This window comes from Microcebus murinus, chromosome 3 (assembly GCF_040939455.1).
Source record: "Microcebus murinus isolate Inina chromosome 3, M.murinus_Inina_mat1.0, whole genome shotgun sequence".
NCBI lineage: Eukaryota > Metazoa > Chordata > Mammalia > Primates > Cheirogaleidae > Microcebus > Microcebus murinus.
This window is the reverse complement of record NC_134106.1, coordinates 72966852-72983357: the sequence shown is the minus strand read 5'-3', so window position 1 is coordinate 72983357 and position 16506 is coordinate 72966852. Positions and strand designations below refer to the sequence as shown.

The window sequence follows — 16506 nt, the reverse complement described above, 5'->3', positions numbered from 1 at the left end:
AATCAATGACCTAAGCTTCTACCTTAACAACCAAACCCAAAGTAAATGAAAGGAAGGAAATGATAAAACCTAGGGTGGAAAGCAATAAAATGTAAAACAGAAAATCACTGAAACCAAATAAACACCCCAGAAACAGAACATTTTTTCATATTGTGACTAAGATAGCCATTACTTTGATTTGTAGTTATTTAAAATGAGTCTCTCTTCTAGCTCCTCAAAGGCCAGGGTCATTTTAAACCCTGCACATGGGAGAATGCCAAAATTGTAGTGTAATGAATTGATAGCTGAGTGTCCTTCATTTTCAGACAAAAAGGCTTACGGTGTCCCTGTCTTACTGCTGACTTCTTTTCTCTGGAGGTAACCAGTGCCTGACTTTGTGAAAACTCATCCCTAAGGATATCCAGGCTCCAGATCACACACAGAGATAAACGTTTCCCGATTACCTTGTGGGTTTAGGGGCTGCGTGAGGAGACCTCAATGCCCAGTTGAGCAGCTTCCAGAAAAGACAAGGCAGATGTGCGGAGGTTTAGGATTTTCTCATGGACATCATATATAGTAATCACTTCGCAGATTCTTATCACAGAGAAAGTACACCTCACACACTGCCCTGTAGAGCCTTCCTCAATAACTAGGTTTAAGCCTGTCTGGAAAGGAACACATGGGTGATGCCCTAGGCCATGTGTTTATGTCACCTCAGAAAGAGCCCTGAGGACCTCTCTCTCCTTTGCCAACTTAACTCACACAAGTGGAGGGACCACGTGGAGTTATAAGCCAAGGACTTTCTAACCTACACCCTGGTGCTTTCCATATCTCTTCCCCAGAAACCACAACATGCTCAGAGTTGCTTTTAATGGGTATTCTTATGAGAAGAGGTATGTTTAGCTTGTGACAGGGCTCAGTCAACATAATGGATTTTCAGGCTCATATTTTCAGTTGCCTGCTGCTCAGTGTCACAGGTAACAAAGAGAGGAAGCTCAAAACTCAGGATTGTATTCACATGGGAGTTTGAGACTAAGACAGATATTTTCTTTTTACTAGTTTGAGTTTTATACTATATCTGTATATTGCACTGTATGAAGACACTCTGTATCTCTATTTCTGCTAACTGACATCTCTTTTCATCTCTCTTATTCTTTCTCCAGTGGAGAAATTGTGCTGATCCAGTCTCAGGCATCCATGGCTGTTTTCCAAGGAGAGAGAGCCACCATCACCTGAAGGGCCAGGTGACATATAAGCACCAGCTATTTGCACTGATACTAACAGAAGCCAGGAGCCCTGTGCTAATCAGTGTTCTGCAGTGAAACAGAGCTCATGGAGTATACACACACACATACATGTAAATTATTTATTTATTATAAGTATTTGTGTCATGCAATTATGGAGGCTGAGAAGTTGCATGATCTGCTGTCTACAAGCTGAAAACCCAGGAATGCTGGTGGTGTAATTCAATCTGATACCACAGTCTGAGTCCTAGAGGAGCTGATAATGTAAATCCCAGTCTGAGTGTAGGAAAAGATGAGATGAGATGTTCTTGCTCAGTCAGTGAGGCAGAAGAGAAGAGATGAATTACTCATTTCTCCACCTTTTGTTCTATTCATGCCCTCAACAGATTGATATCCACCCACCCAACAGAATGAATGATACCTACCCACTGGGGGAAGATATAACAATTATAAATATATAATTGCCCCAACATCAGAACCCCTAAATATATAAAGCAAGTATTGACAGATCCGAAAGTGAGAAATTGACAGCAATACAATAATAGTAGGAGACTTCCATATCCCACTTTTAATAACCATTAGAATATACAAACATAAAATCAATTTTAAAAAACAGCAGATTTGAACACTATAGACAAAATTGACCTAACAGACATTTGCAGAACTTTCTACCCGACAGCAGCACCACATTCTCACGACTTCTATTCAACACAGCTCTGGAAGTCCTAGCCAGAGCAATTAGAAAAGAAAAAGAAAGAAAAAGCAGCCAAATCAAAAAGGAAGAAATAAAATCATCTCTCTTTTTAATATGACATATATGTAGAAAACACTAAAGACTCCACCAGGAAACTCTTCAAACCAATTAATGAGTTCAGTAAAGTTGCAGAATACAAAATCAACATAAAAAATCAATCATGTTGAAACGAGATTGTGGTGTGAACATGGGGAAGCAAAAGAAGACAAGAAAGTATGCAACCATGAAGTGAATGCTTAGTCTCGGAGATCAGAGGCTTAAAGAAAAGGATAGATTAAAATCTAAAAAGAAAGAAAGATCCCAGCACACTAAAGGAAAGAGAAGTCTCCCTACACCCCTCCTGCTTATTCTTCCAATATAATACACAGCTGGGCCTACCTTACTATGCCTTGGTTGATTCCAACTTTATCAACTTTTCCATTAAAGCCGAACTGTATTTAGTGGAGTCAACAATGAACTGTCTGTATGCCAAGTGTATTCCTTGTATAACTGACTGTGTAGTGGCTGAAACTGAGAAATAAGGGCAGAAGTATCGACTAATCCTCAGCATTGCCAATGACCCAAGAGTTGAACACTTACTGTGCACACACAAAAGAACCTGTGCAAATGACTGCTTAGTACAGGCAGTAACTCAGCACAGCTGTTACATCGCGGCCACAGTAGACCTAGACTTTAAAGGAAGAATCTGTAAAATCCCTGGAGTTCCTATGATGAACCTTTCCTACATTAAATACAATATTGAACAGATGCCAGGTGAGAGTTTTGTGTTTGTTTTTGTTTTGTTTTGTTTTTGTTTTTGTTTTTTCCTCCATAGTATTCCTATAGTCTAAGGAAGTACCTGAAATTCAGGAGGCAGTTGATAAATATGTGCTGAACGAGAACTGAACCAGCACCTAGAGCATCTCAGGAGTTACACTGGGAAGCAAGTAGAAAAGACGATGATTATTCACATGTTCAGATTTGACATCATGATAAATAAGACCAGACTATCCTGAGCTCTATCTGCTAATGGTCACCAGAGAAAAACCATGAGGGAAACAGTAGAACATATTATCAGGCTATGAATATTGGTCATAGCCTCTCAAGCTGAACAGACTGACTTCCAACTTGGGGGTGCAGGTCAGCAGGAGACAACCTGAGTGGACAATGAACCAACTCACAAAAGGCAGGAGGTCAGGATGAGTGAATTCCACTGTGATTAATGGTCAGCTCTGGCAAATTTGGGGAGGCCCTTTGTGAAGTCAGTGAACCTCTTTTTGGATGCAGTAGAAGCTTGCTTTATAGAGAAGCATCTACAATGAAAGCATCTGTGAAGTTAAGATCAGCTGCCTCCTCAGGTGCCAGGTTAACCCTGCAATGAGCAAAGGCCGGGTCCTCTGCAGCACCCAGAGCAGCTGGAGCAGAGGCCAAAGGAGCAGTACTGTGGGAGGACAATGGAGAGAAACACAGAAAAAGAAAAGCAGTTGTCTGGTCATGATGGCAGAATTGTGGGTTTCCTTTCAACACGTTTTCTATTATGCCCAACACGTTTTCTATTATGCCTATATATATATATATAGAGAGAGAGAGAGATAGCATTGTGCATTTTGGGACATATAGAACAAATCTTAAAACTTTCTTCATGGTGACTCCCAGGTAGACCCATTAAAAGTAATGGTAGCTGCCTCAAACTGAATCTCTCCATATATATTCCAAGAATTATGCTGGTCACAATAAAAACAAATAAAACCACTCAAAGGCCACCTCTTCATCATAACTATAAGACAGAGACACCACAAACTTCAAATTAGGTATAGATATAAAAATAACATCATTTCCAATAGCTAGAACTATGAGTCCTTGCAGAAATCCAGGGATGTCTGTAAAAACTGCACAGAAGAGACAACAGAGGACTGATCTCAAATCACTCTCATAAAGAGTGTTATAGCTTAAATGTCTGTCCACTCCAAAACTGAGGGTGAGAGTTCATCCCCACTGTAACAGTATTAAGATGGTGGAAAATATAACTACGGTATTTGAGGGGTGGGACCTTGGGGAGGTAATCAGGATTAGATAAGTCATAGGGGTGGAGCATTGGTGGCTTTATAGGAGAAGAATGAGGGATCTGAGCTAGCACTCTTAGCTCCATGTCCATGGGATGCCCTGCACCATCTTGGGACCCTGCAGAGTCCCCACCAGCAAGGAGGTCCTCACCAGATGTTCCCACTCCACCTTGGACTTTCCAGCCTCCACAACAGTTAGAAATAATTTTTTTTCTGTATTCAGTTATAGAAAAAGAAAATGGACCAAGACAAAGATAAAATCCACTTGTGACTGAAATAATAACATAAAAGAATCCTGGTTTATCAGAGAAGTGACTATAAGGAAGAAACTTTATCGTTCACAGGATGGGAGGAGGGAGCACTTCCAGGGAGGAAGAGCATAAAGGAGAGTTTGGGATAAAGGAGAGAAGCATCTTTAGAGTCTGGAAAGTGAAAAGAGAAAGAAGCAAAATAAGAAAATTTAATAGCTTGCAATAAAAAGAAAAGAGGAACACACCAACCCTCCCTCTACAACCCCGTGGATGGACTAGGTAGTGGCATTGTATATGCTAATTTTCTCTTTTTGATCATTGAATTGTGGTTATGTAAGTTAACGATCTTTTCATTAAGAAATGCACTCCACGGTATAAGGTGTTAATATGTCTATAGCTTACTATCAAAAGATTTAGGAGAAAAACATGTATCTGCATATGGAAAGTATGAGAAAGCAAATGTGGCAAAAGGTTAAACATTATTTTTGCAATTTTCTGTAAGATTGAAATTAATTTAAAAGTAGCAGTTGGAAAAACTCTCCTCAGAGCATATTAGGGTACTGTCAAGGGCAGCCCCTTGGGAGCCACAGCAGCACTGGTGGCAGCAGATTCAGTGGTGGGACTCACCTGTCCCTGCACCTCCTGCTCTCCCACCCCTGCTCCTTCCTTTGTGCCTCCAATAAATACTTACGGAGTCAGGAACTTGGGAGGGCCAGGAACCATCCCCCCCTGCTCCCATTTAAAGTTCCTTCATGTAATCCTAGCTCTTGGGAGGCCGAGGCGGGCGGATTGCTCAAGGTCAGGAGTTCAAAACCAGCCTGAGCAAGAGCGAGACCCCGTCTCTACTATAAATAGAAAGAAATTAATTGGCCAAATAATATATAGAGAAAAAAATTAGCCGGGCATGGTGGCGCATGCCTGTAGCCCCAGCTACTCGGGAGGCTGAGGCAGAAGGATCGCTCGAGGCCAGGAGTTTGAGGTTGCTGTGAGCTAGGCTGACGCCACGGCACTCACTCTAGCCTGGACAACAAAGCGAGACTCTGTCTCAAAAAAATAAATAAATAAATAAATAAAAAATAAAGTTCCTTCAGGAAACTGAGAGGACAGGGAAGCACTTAACCTTCGTTTGTTATGAACAGGCCCCATGACCAAGAGCATGGGAGAAAGGACAAACCCGTGCAAACCCAGAGCACAGGCTCGGGGGCGGCCCTCCATCTACCACCCACATCCTTCCTCTCTTTAGAGTCAGTGCTTAATCATCTATAAAATACCCCCCAAGTGGCTCCCAGCAACCTACCTCAAACAGAAACTAGACAAACTAAGTGACGTCTCATCCCCTAACTAGCAAATCTAGCAGATTTTCATGAGGTGGGGACCCAGTTTCCATGGAAACAAGAGGCAGGCAAGTACCTGTGGCCTCTGCTGAGCCCTTCGCTCCACACCAGCAAGCTCTGCTTTCCAGCACCTCACCTTTGGGTCGCCAACAACATAAGCCACTTCATAGTCGCAGGGTCTCCTTCCCGCTCTCTTGCTTGGATTATCACATATTTCATTTTCCTTATCTCATTTTCCCCGTTGTAATAATTTATCTATCTCATTCCTATTACATAACCCTAACTCTGACCCTTCCCTCCTCCAATAAAATAAAATACACTTCTGATGGATTCTTCCCGCACGTTCGGATGGAGACAAAGCCTGTGACGATAATAACACGGGCTGTATGCTGGAGTGCCACAGGCGGGGCGGGGCTGGGAGTGTTAGATAGGGGAGCAGAAAAGCCAGGAACCAGAAAAACTGAGAAGGCCTCTCAGAAGATTATTTGTTAGTGTGTTGTGTCTCGCCTCCCCCTTCTGGGACCCTTGAGGAGGGTGACATATGTCCCCAGAGGCTCAGAGTGCATACCGGGGATGTGCATCTGGTTGCAGGGGTCCTCAAACTTTTTAAACAGGGGGCCAGTTCACTGTCCCTCAGACTGTTGGAGGGCCAGACTATAGTTTTAAAAAAACTATGAACAAATTTCTATGCACATTGCACATATCTTATTTTGAAGTAAAAAAAAAAAAACAAATGGGCAAAAACACCCGCATGTGGCCCACGGGCCGTAGTTTGAGGACGCCTGTTAGAGGAACCAAAGGAGAGGCCGGCTGAGTCCCGCTCTGCAGGTGAGGGGGCAGTAATGAGCGGTGGGTTCCTTGGAAGAGCACGAGGAGGGAGCTGGAGGTCCAGGCTGACCCCTCTTCCACCTCTGAGGGCAGCTCATGGGGAGCCCAAGCTACAAGAGGGAAGGGACCAGCCAGTCCCCTCAGAAGTCCAGCGCTGCCATGCACCCAAGGAAGACTCAACTATGAGAAGAAATGTCCCTATGACGCTATTATCTAAGTACTATAAAAGATGTCAAATTTGCTAGAAATTGTATCCAGTGAGCAGGAGAAATGATCCTTCAGGTAGAAACTAACACAATAGGGGAAGGTGATAGAGCCTTTGTTTGAGACCGACTTATGATCCAGCTTGTTTAATGAGCAGTTTCAGAGCCCAAGGGCTAAGCCCACAGTGGGGATGGGCTGGAAAGTCAGCCGTTCCACTGTTCCGGGGTCACAGCTTAGCACCTGAGAAATGTCCACAGGTAAAGCAGCAAAGCAACCCCTGGGACAGCAGGGCCTGTCTTCAGAGCCACAGGGACAGCTGAGCATTGTCTGATGCCTCCCAGGGAACTGCCTTTGTTCTTTTACACAGGAAACTGTGGTCAGGGCCATGCTGGGGAATTATGAACACGTGAGCAGCACCCCCACTTGGACAAGACGTCTGTTTACGCTGGGTTTGTGTGCGGGCGTCACACAAACCACACGCACGGGCCCTTGTGACACCCCTGGGGCAGGTCCTCAGGGGAAGGTCTGGTCAGGGCAGGCACCTGGAAAGGCTCTGGTGGGAAGCATCACCAGGTGTGACCACAACCTTGAACTTCACCAGATCAGCCTTCATCCTCCCTGAGGATTTGCATAAGTATCCCCACTACAGGCTCAGCCCTGTGATCGAGCTTGATAAATGAGGCCTATTACAAGTGTCCGAGCAACCTCAGGAGGGTGAGAGGCAGCAGGATGGTGCCATCCCAGCTTCTTTGGCTCCTGCTCCTCTGCATTTCAGGTGAGAGACTATCCCAAGTGGACAGCACTCTCCACTCCCTTCCTGGGGCTCCCTGAGAAGACGGTTGTTGGGAGGGAACAGCAAATAATTACCACTAACAGCTCAGGCCTAGTTAGGGTTTGGCTTCCTCCTGGCGGGCACATTCTGGCTTTCATAGGATCTCACAGCATCTCTGAATCAGCCCCGTGTGCCTCCGGTTGCAGGTTCCAGCGGGCAGATCGTGCTCACCCAGGCTGCAAAGTCCCTGCCTGCCTCCCCAGGAGAGAGAGTCTCCATCAGCTGCAAGGCCAGCGAGAGCCTCCTCTACACAGATGGGCAGGATTACCTATCCTGGTACCAGCACACACCTGGGCAGAGCCCCAAGGCCCTCATTTACCATGCCTTCACCCTAGTAGATGGGGTGCCCACCCGATTCAGTGGCAGCAAATCTGGGACAGAATTCACTCTCACCATTGCAGACCTGCAGCCTGAGGACTTTGCAACCTATTTCTGTCTTCAAACCCTAAAGAGTCCTCCCACAGTGATTCAGTCTCGAGCGCTAACCTCCCCACCAGGGTGATGAGCCTGCAGGCCCGGCCGCCCCAGTCAGCCCCTCGCTCAGGAGCTCCTCTGGCACAGACAGCTGAGCACAGTCAATACACAGACACCTGAACAACAGTTTAACGGCACTGGCCACAGGCCGCCCGGAGCCCTCTCTTGTCCCTTTGTTCTCCTCTGTGGTCTTAAATATTTTGCATAGAAGAAACTTCAAAGGCATAGGCGCAGCTAGACCAAAAATGTCAGATGAACGAGGATGGATTCGTTCTTTCGCTTCCCTATGTCTCCCTCTCCAGAGTCTCTTCTGGATGTTGGGGCAGCTCCTTTTCCATCACTGTCACTCACTCCCCTTCCTTTCCTCTCAACCCCTAACTTTGGGGTGCAGGTCTAGGCCATTTGCAGCCATAGGCCACGCTCTCCACTCAGATGCAACCTCAATGCCAACGGTCCCTTTCACCACCCGCCTAGCCCCAGTTCACTGGGCCCCCTGATGCTCACTGTGCCCTTCATTTGAGCATTGCTCCTCCACGGCTTTGTGCACTGATGAGAGCATTTGGAACCATGGCTCAGCCACTGGCCTAGGAGTGAGAAGGTGCTAGCTCACTAGTCCCCAGAGTAATACAAACTCTGATTTTTCTAGTCATCTGTGTACACAGGGATGGCTCCTAGTATAGACACGGTTTGGAGCAAGAGATACTGTTTATCGTAAAAAAAATATAGAATTATGACTTGCACAGGGGAAGCTCATTGAAGGAGTTGACAAACAAGAAGTATATCATTTGTGCATTGAGAGAGAAATAATACAGATTACTAAAATTTAGCACTTAAAAATAGAGTTTCTGTTATTCTACCCCTTTCCATTCCCTGGATTTTGAAAATCTTCTGCTATTCATTACTTATTACAAGATTTTGAAAATCTTCTGCTATTCATTATTTATCACATTACTTATTCATTACTTATCTTCTGCTATTCATTACTTATCACTTAACAGCACTGTCCAATAGAACTTTCTGCAATGATGTAAAGGTCCTATCTTTGTACCGAGCAACACGGTAGGCACATGAGTGTAGTGACTAGAACCATGGGGCCACTGAGCACTTGAAATGTAGCTAGTATACCAAAAGACCTGAATTTTTAAATTTAATGTAATTTTACTCAATTTAAATTTAAATTTGAGTGGCCATACATGACAAATGCTGTCTGTATTTGATGCCACATCTCTAATGCCTCAATCCCTTCTCTGAAATTTCTTGTCACCTCCTTCTCTCACCAAAATCTGGCTTCCCCCTGGGGATGCTGTTTCCCCTGTGGCCGTCTTTCCTATATTCCAGTCCCAGAGACCACAGGGGTGCCATAAGTGTGTCCTCTTTGCTGCCCTCTGCCACTCTCTGGGCATTCTCCTCCATTTTACTCTAAAAGCCCTCAGCTTTGACTATCATGTTATTAAACTATGCCACTCCTTATTCCCCCTCTATATTGAAATCACCCTAGAAACTCCAAAATACTCCAACAAGTGAAAGGACTGTGGAAAATCACTGAGGTACAGCCATCCCCAGCAGGAATCAGGTCATTTTACCAGGGTCCTCATTCCATCCCCACCCCTCGCACAGTCCTCCAGCTCAGGAATATTCACTTGGACCTTGAAGAGATCTGGGGCTCAGCACCATCGAGCAGTTGAGGGACAGCAAGGTGATGTCTGTGGTCTAGGGTCTGGTCTCTTGCTGCTATGTTACAGGTAAGGAAAATGAACCAAATCACAGAAACAGAATGAATAGTTCCTCCAGTGCATCTTGCTCTTCACTAGAAATATGATTTAGAGATGTAACACAGAATAAATGTCAGCATTATTTAATTCTCCGGATTTCACATTGCAGAGATGAACATTTCTGTTTCCTTTCTTCTTTCATAAATAAGCCCCAGAACACCTGGAGGTCAAGTCTCTGTCTGTGAGTGCAAATCCTCACTCAAGAGCAGATTGATCAAGAGCAGATTGATCTTGACCTTGCTCAGACTCCAGCATTGCAGACTGTGTCCTAGAAAAGAGAGTTTCCATGAGCTGCAGAGACAGTCAGAGCCTCTTCACATTCATGGGAGGAACCACATAACCTGATTCCAGCATAAGGCAGGGAGGTTTCCCGTGCTTCTCAGTGGTCAGCTGCCGACTGAGCTCATGGTCCTGGTGCCCTTGGTTCAGTGCTGGTGAGTCTGGACTGATTTCCCTCCCAGCATCAACAGCCTTCAGTGTGAGAATGTGGCAACCTATGACTGTGTTCAAACATGTATCTGTACATAATGATTTGGCCCTTCGCAGAAGCTCCCGGACAGGGTGCTCAGCAAGGCTCAACAGATGCTTCCCCATCTGTGATGCACCTGTGATAGAGACCCCATCTTGGGCTTGTTCACAGGACAGCTCAAAAAGTGTTGTTCTGGGATTGTCCTGAACCTACTGAAAATACAGTCCCTCTTGAGAGAGATCATCCTGAGATCTCCTGGCCCCTTTCCTCAAACTCTACCAGTCTATGCATTCAGATAAATAATCTGCTTTAAGTATGTCTCAGACAAAGAGGAAGGCCAGGAAATGCGCCTGGGGGTGAGTGGGTAGCAGGACCTCCACACTGGTTCAGTCCTCACATCTCTGTTCTCCCTGATGCCACCTCTCTCTCCTCCTCCAAACCCTCCATCAGACCCTCCCCTGCCTCTTTCTCTAAACTTTATTCTTTCTATCATCCCTAACCATGGAATTGTGTCTTACTAAGATCCAAACTTTCCTACTTAGTTTCCACTGCCCTGACTGCCCCACAGAAATGCTCTTCTCTGGCCAAGCTGCTCTGGTTGCAGGTAACTTGCTTCTTTCTTTCATCCAGACATGTACTAACTACATTCTCCACCAGTATGGTGTCTTGTCTTCTATTTACCAAGTTTTCCTCTAATTATAATCTTTCTCCTATATCTGATCTTATTCTTTAAAGATTATTCACTCACCTGTTGTTTATATATTACATATTCATAATTTCTATCATCCACTCAACAAGCTATGCCCTCGAGTGAAAAGCATTCAACAAGAAAGAAAATAATGAAATTCCAGGTTACTAGAAAAATTCTCGAGGCACCAATCACCAGGTTCAAGATTCAGAGAACTCTACCTTGGTGAGGAGGCCAGTGAGTCTGAGCTGTTCCTCTTCCCCATATGTTGCACTCATATGTGGGGCCTCTGTTTACAGTTACTCTGTCCAATCTAGAGACCTGGGAAATACTTATATTATTTCCTTGTTCTCTCATGTGCAAATATAAGTTTTCATTAGCTTCTCTGAATTGCACAACTTAATACTTCTCTTATCAATCTTCTCTTTCCAACTCTGACTTATATCAAGGCCTCATTATCTCTAAGCTGGACTACCAAATTTTTTCAAGATAAATAAACATCAGTGTATGCACCCAAAATGTTCTAAAATTTAAATGGAGAAAAAAATGGCCTCAAAAGAGCAAAAAACTATTACCAGCAAAGATAGAGTAAATGCACTCAGCCTATCTTTTCCTATATAACAACTAAGAACTGTGGATGAAATATAAAATGCAACTAAATAAGTATTCTTAAAAGTATTGATAGCATACAGAAGAAGAAGGGAAGGCAAAATGTGAAGATTAACTTATTAGGAGTGAGTTTTCTGGATATTTTTGTTGCTGCTAGTATTATTATTATTAACATTATTATTATGCCATGTTTATCTCTCACCTGTGGCCTGAGGGTGGCCCAAATTGAACAACAGTATGATGGGTATGGATGATTATAAATTAAGTAGAAACCCTCTCTTTCTGACAGTAGGACTGGGAAAAGGGCCAGTGTGAGCTGAGGAATAGGGGGTGGGTTTGTGTTTTAGTTTTTTCTTTCTTCCTTTCTCTCTTTTCTCTCATAGGAGTGTCATAGATCCTCACTACCACAGCATTGGCACTGAAAGAAAATTCATCATTCTTTCCAAGTTAACCAGGAAAGGGGGACTATGTGGTCTGAAGACTATAAAGGAATCCTTATTCTTTTTTACCTTTCTCTTTTCTCTCATAGCTTTGCCCAAAAAGCATCCATCCAAGCATCCATGGATGCTTTACCTCCTTGTACCATGTGACAGTGCAAGGAGATAAAACTCTGAGAGAAACACATTTGCTGGCCATAGAAACTGCAAAAGGAGGCTGCAGAGAGTCAGAAAATGGGGGAGAATCTTCGAAAGGGTGCATATTTTATTCTTGTATATGATGCAACACTAGCCCAAGACTATGTTCAAGCTCAACCAAGCAGAGCAGACCCAGACCCAAAGAAACATAAAAAATGCTTTGAGAAATAAAATATTATAATCTTATGAACTAAAGCCCCAAGTCCCAGATTAACCCCTGAGTGGATCATGCATGGTATGGATCCAAAAATCATAGCAAAAGCTTTGAAAATTGAACTAAAGACATTCTATAAAAAAAGACATCTGCACTCAAATGTTTATAGCAGCACAATTCACAATTGCAAAGATGTGGAAACAACCGAAGTGCTCATTAATACATGAGTGGATTAATAAAATGCAGTATATGTATACCATGGAGTTCTACTCAGCCCTAAAAAAAACAATGGTGATCTAGCACCTCTTGTATTTTCCTGGATAGAGCTGGTGCACATTCTACTAAGTGAAGTATCCCAAGAATAGAAAAACAAGCACCACATGTACTCACCATCAAATTGGTATTAACTGATCAACACCCAAGTGCACATATAGGAATAACATTTATTGGGCATCGAGCAGATGGGAGGGAGGAGGAGGAGATGGGTATATATATACATAATGAGTGTGATGCGCACCATCTAGGGGATGGACACACTTGAAGCTCTGACTAGGGGAGCAGTGGGGTCAAGGCAACATACATAACCTAAACATTTGTACCCCCATAATATGCTGAAATTAAAAATAAAAGCTATCGATATAACGAAAACATTTGTACCCTGTTAATATTTTGAACTAAAAATAAATAAATAAATAAACAAAATAAATGAAAACAATAGGTTGAAATAAGTGTATTTATATAAAAAATGGATCTGGATAAGGTAAATTTAATTATTAAGGAAAAACAAGAGTATTACATTACTCTTCATTGAAAATAACTACACTATACCAATCTAATTTCTTACTCTTCATCTCTTTTACTGTAATGTGTAACTATAATTTTCAGATTTCTATTTTCAAAGTCTTCATGTAGTTCTAAGAAAATGTAGATTTTTACTATAGAAAGAAAATCATTTTAGCTCTATCCAGTTCCATTGGAAAGCCAATCATTTACTGTAGTTAAAATAAAACAAAACTTATAAATCATGAAAACAACTCTCAGGGTGTTAAGAAAATATAGCTCAGTAGAACTAACAGGTATGTTACTATCAAAGAGCAATAGAGCTGTGTAGCCAGGGCGCCAAGTGTGCAGTGTTACAGTGCTGCCTCTCAGACCCTGGCTTCCATCAGGAGTCACAGACTGCATGCGCGGCTTAAAGAGGGGTGGTGGGTTGGTGATGTCAGGAATATTGCCATGAAGTCTATCGCTGGCGGGTTACTGAGGATCAGAACCACAGAACATGTAACAGTGAGGCCTACTAATAAGAGTCTGGCTGCAGAAAAGCAAAGGAAAGTAAAAATAATAATTGCCCAGGAAGTTTCATTAATCATAACCTTTTGAGTGCAAGCAAAGCTGCAGAGATAAAATCGTGCACAGCTCATGTGTGAAGTTTTGCACTTTGCCATTTAAGCACTGCCTCCCCACCTCTCTACCATGTACCACATGATTTGCATACTTCTCCCTTATATGACCTCCTAAACATCTCTGAGGCCATATAATATATGCTGTCAAACTGGTCAGGAAACTGACAACCACCTGCAGGTCCAGGCCAAGGCTATGGGGTTCCAGGCTCAGCTCCTCAGCTTCCTCCTCCTGTGGATCTCTGGTAAGAGAAATGTTTGCTCTTCTCTGTGGCAGGAAGTCCTCTGAATCTCCACAAAGTATTACATTTTTACAAGAAATTTATCTTCCTCATTCTCTCCAAATATGCACTTGATACATCTTTCGTATTTTCCTCCATAAAAAGATACCAGGGCAGAAACGACACTCACACAGACTCCAGCATTTGTATCAGTGGCTCCAGGAGACAAAGTCACCATTACTTGCAAAGCCAGCCAAGACATTGATGATGATATTCACTAGTATCAACAGAAACCAGGAGCGTCTCCTAAATTCATTATTAAATATACTACTACTCTCGTTTCTGGAGTCCCATCTCGGTTCAGTGGCAGTGGATATGGAACAGATTTTGCTCTGACAATTAATAATGTGGAATCTGAGGATGCTGCATATTATTTCTGTCAGCAAGATGATAATTTACCTTTCACAGTGATATATCCTGTTACAAAAACCTCCACATGCTCTCAGTGGGTTTGCCTCAGCTGCTTCTGAAAATGTCAAGCATGTGGAACTAGGTGGCCCTTTCGTCTTTGTGACACTTCTCCACGCACATGATCTCACTTCCTTTTTCTGTTGTTTCTGGAGTTTCTGCTGCCCCCTTGCTGTGCCTGACACACTTGCTATGTCAGAGGCTATAATGGCCTCCTCACAGTGTCCAGCTGTTGACAATGGTCTCACTTTAATGCAGAGGTAAATTCACATGGCCATCGTTTGCCACACTCATCATTTCTACGTCCAAGTAAAACAAAACCAAAGACCAAGATGGATCCAGCCTAGATTCCAAATTACATCATTAAAGAAAACGACTCCTTTCCCTCTGAGCTTGCTCATACTCTGCACAGCCACTGACCCATCGAGTGCTCCCAGCTCCTCCTGAGTCCTCACTCCTACGGTAGGGAAGCAGGGATCCGAGAGCAGCCTATCAACTGGGTACAGACCCTTAATAATCAGCCCCTGCTTACACTACCAGAATTTACCTTTCATCCTTTTCATCCTGTTTGTCCTTGTTAAAATGACCACTAGAATGTGTCTTCTTTTTTGTTAGATCCTCATTCTTCTTTTATGCAATTCAAATATGTAATCCCAAGGTTAAAGAGTTTCCTCTTACACCCTTGGCATATACTATTACCTGGTGATATTTCCTTGCTCCACTTGTCAAATTTCACCTGAAATCACATGGTGGAGGATTGTGTAGAGATGGAAGAGATCACCTTACATTCTGGAATTTAGAATACCCAAGGAGGTACAGATCTGTCCACCGTTCCCCTCTTATCAACCCTTTTATCTAAGAACAAAAATGGTAAAAACAGAGCTCCTGCCCCAAAACAAGGTTTGACTAAGACTTCACAAAGTCTGCTACTTGGGGTTGTAGGCGATTTATGATCACGCTGCGCCCCACACAGGCAGCTGTCGGGGGTGTCCAACCATGGTCCTGATGACCTCCGTGGGTCCAGTGAGCCCAGATGGTTCACTGATGTCATTGTCCATAATAACAGGTTACAGAAGAAAACACGTTCAATTATATTCACAGATGTTATAAAGATATTTGTAAAACATTCATTACTAATTTTGATTAAGACTTATCTGAATAAACTAGAAATAGAAAGAATCAATATAGAGTGACCATACAAGCTTTTCCATTCAAGTTGGGTCATTCATGAGAGTTAAGTGCTGGGTCTATTAATGAGAAGACTGGAAGTGTACCAGGCAAAAAGGAGACATATTTATCCCCAGGTATGACAATGCAGTGTGGGAAAATTAATGAGATAAATGATTAAAAAGTTAATATAGAATATGAAAGAAAGTTAATATACAAAATACAGTGTTCCAGTAAGCTCCGAGCCTCCTCTATGCACAGAGCCCAAAGAGGCATAGTGCAGATTTGTTCCAAAGATATTTCTTCCTTTTTTATTCCCCAGTGGCTAACAAGATCTATTATAATACTATTAATATATCAACACAAAAGTAATATTTCACACTCACCTCTAGAACATGGCATTGTGTGTAATTCTAGATGGGCAATTATATGTTCATAGTGAAGTCTAAATTGTAGGGAGATCAACTAGCATATTTTTATGTTTCCCCATTCTTCGAAGGAGGATTCCCTAGTCTAAACACAAACTTTTAGACCCTGAGGGCAAATAAGGACCAGAGCAATTAGAGATGGCTTTATCTTACAAACACCAGGGAGAAACTCCTCTGGGGCTGAATGTGACACCCACATCTTACGCGGACACCAGAAGGAACTGAACCAGAAGGGGCACCTGCTTTGTGGCTGCTAGGCCAGATCTGCCCAGCCTTTCGCTATTTGCATGTTTTCCCCAGAGCCCATATTATCTGCTCTTCAGAATCCTCCTGAATTCCGTGGTTCCTGGGAAGAAAGAGACCCAGGCTGGCCTAGATTGGACATGGGTGTCCTGACTCACCTCTGCTGCCTTCTGCTGCTCTGGTGCCCAGGTGAGGAGGGGAGTGCAGGGAACACCCCTGAGATGATGGGATACTCTCTTCTAGATGTGAGAGCCTCCCAGAGTCTCTGTGGATCTCTCTGACCCATGATCTCCCCTTAGAGACCCAAGTG

The 16506-nt window shown here is 43.2% G+C and overlaps 1 pseudogene and 1 gene segment (V, D, J or C); both read left to right on the top strand.

Moving 5' to 3' along the window:
- Positions 1–16506, top strand: part of LOC105856880 (immunoglobulin kappa variable 2-28-like) — a 339993-nt gene that overhangs the window by 244882 nt on the left and 78605 nt on the right.
- Positions 2162–7970, top strand: LOC105866024 (rRNA-processing protein FCF1 homolog pseudogene; annotated as a pseudogene).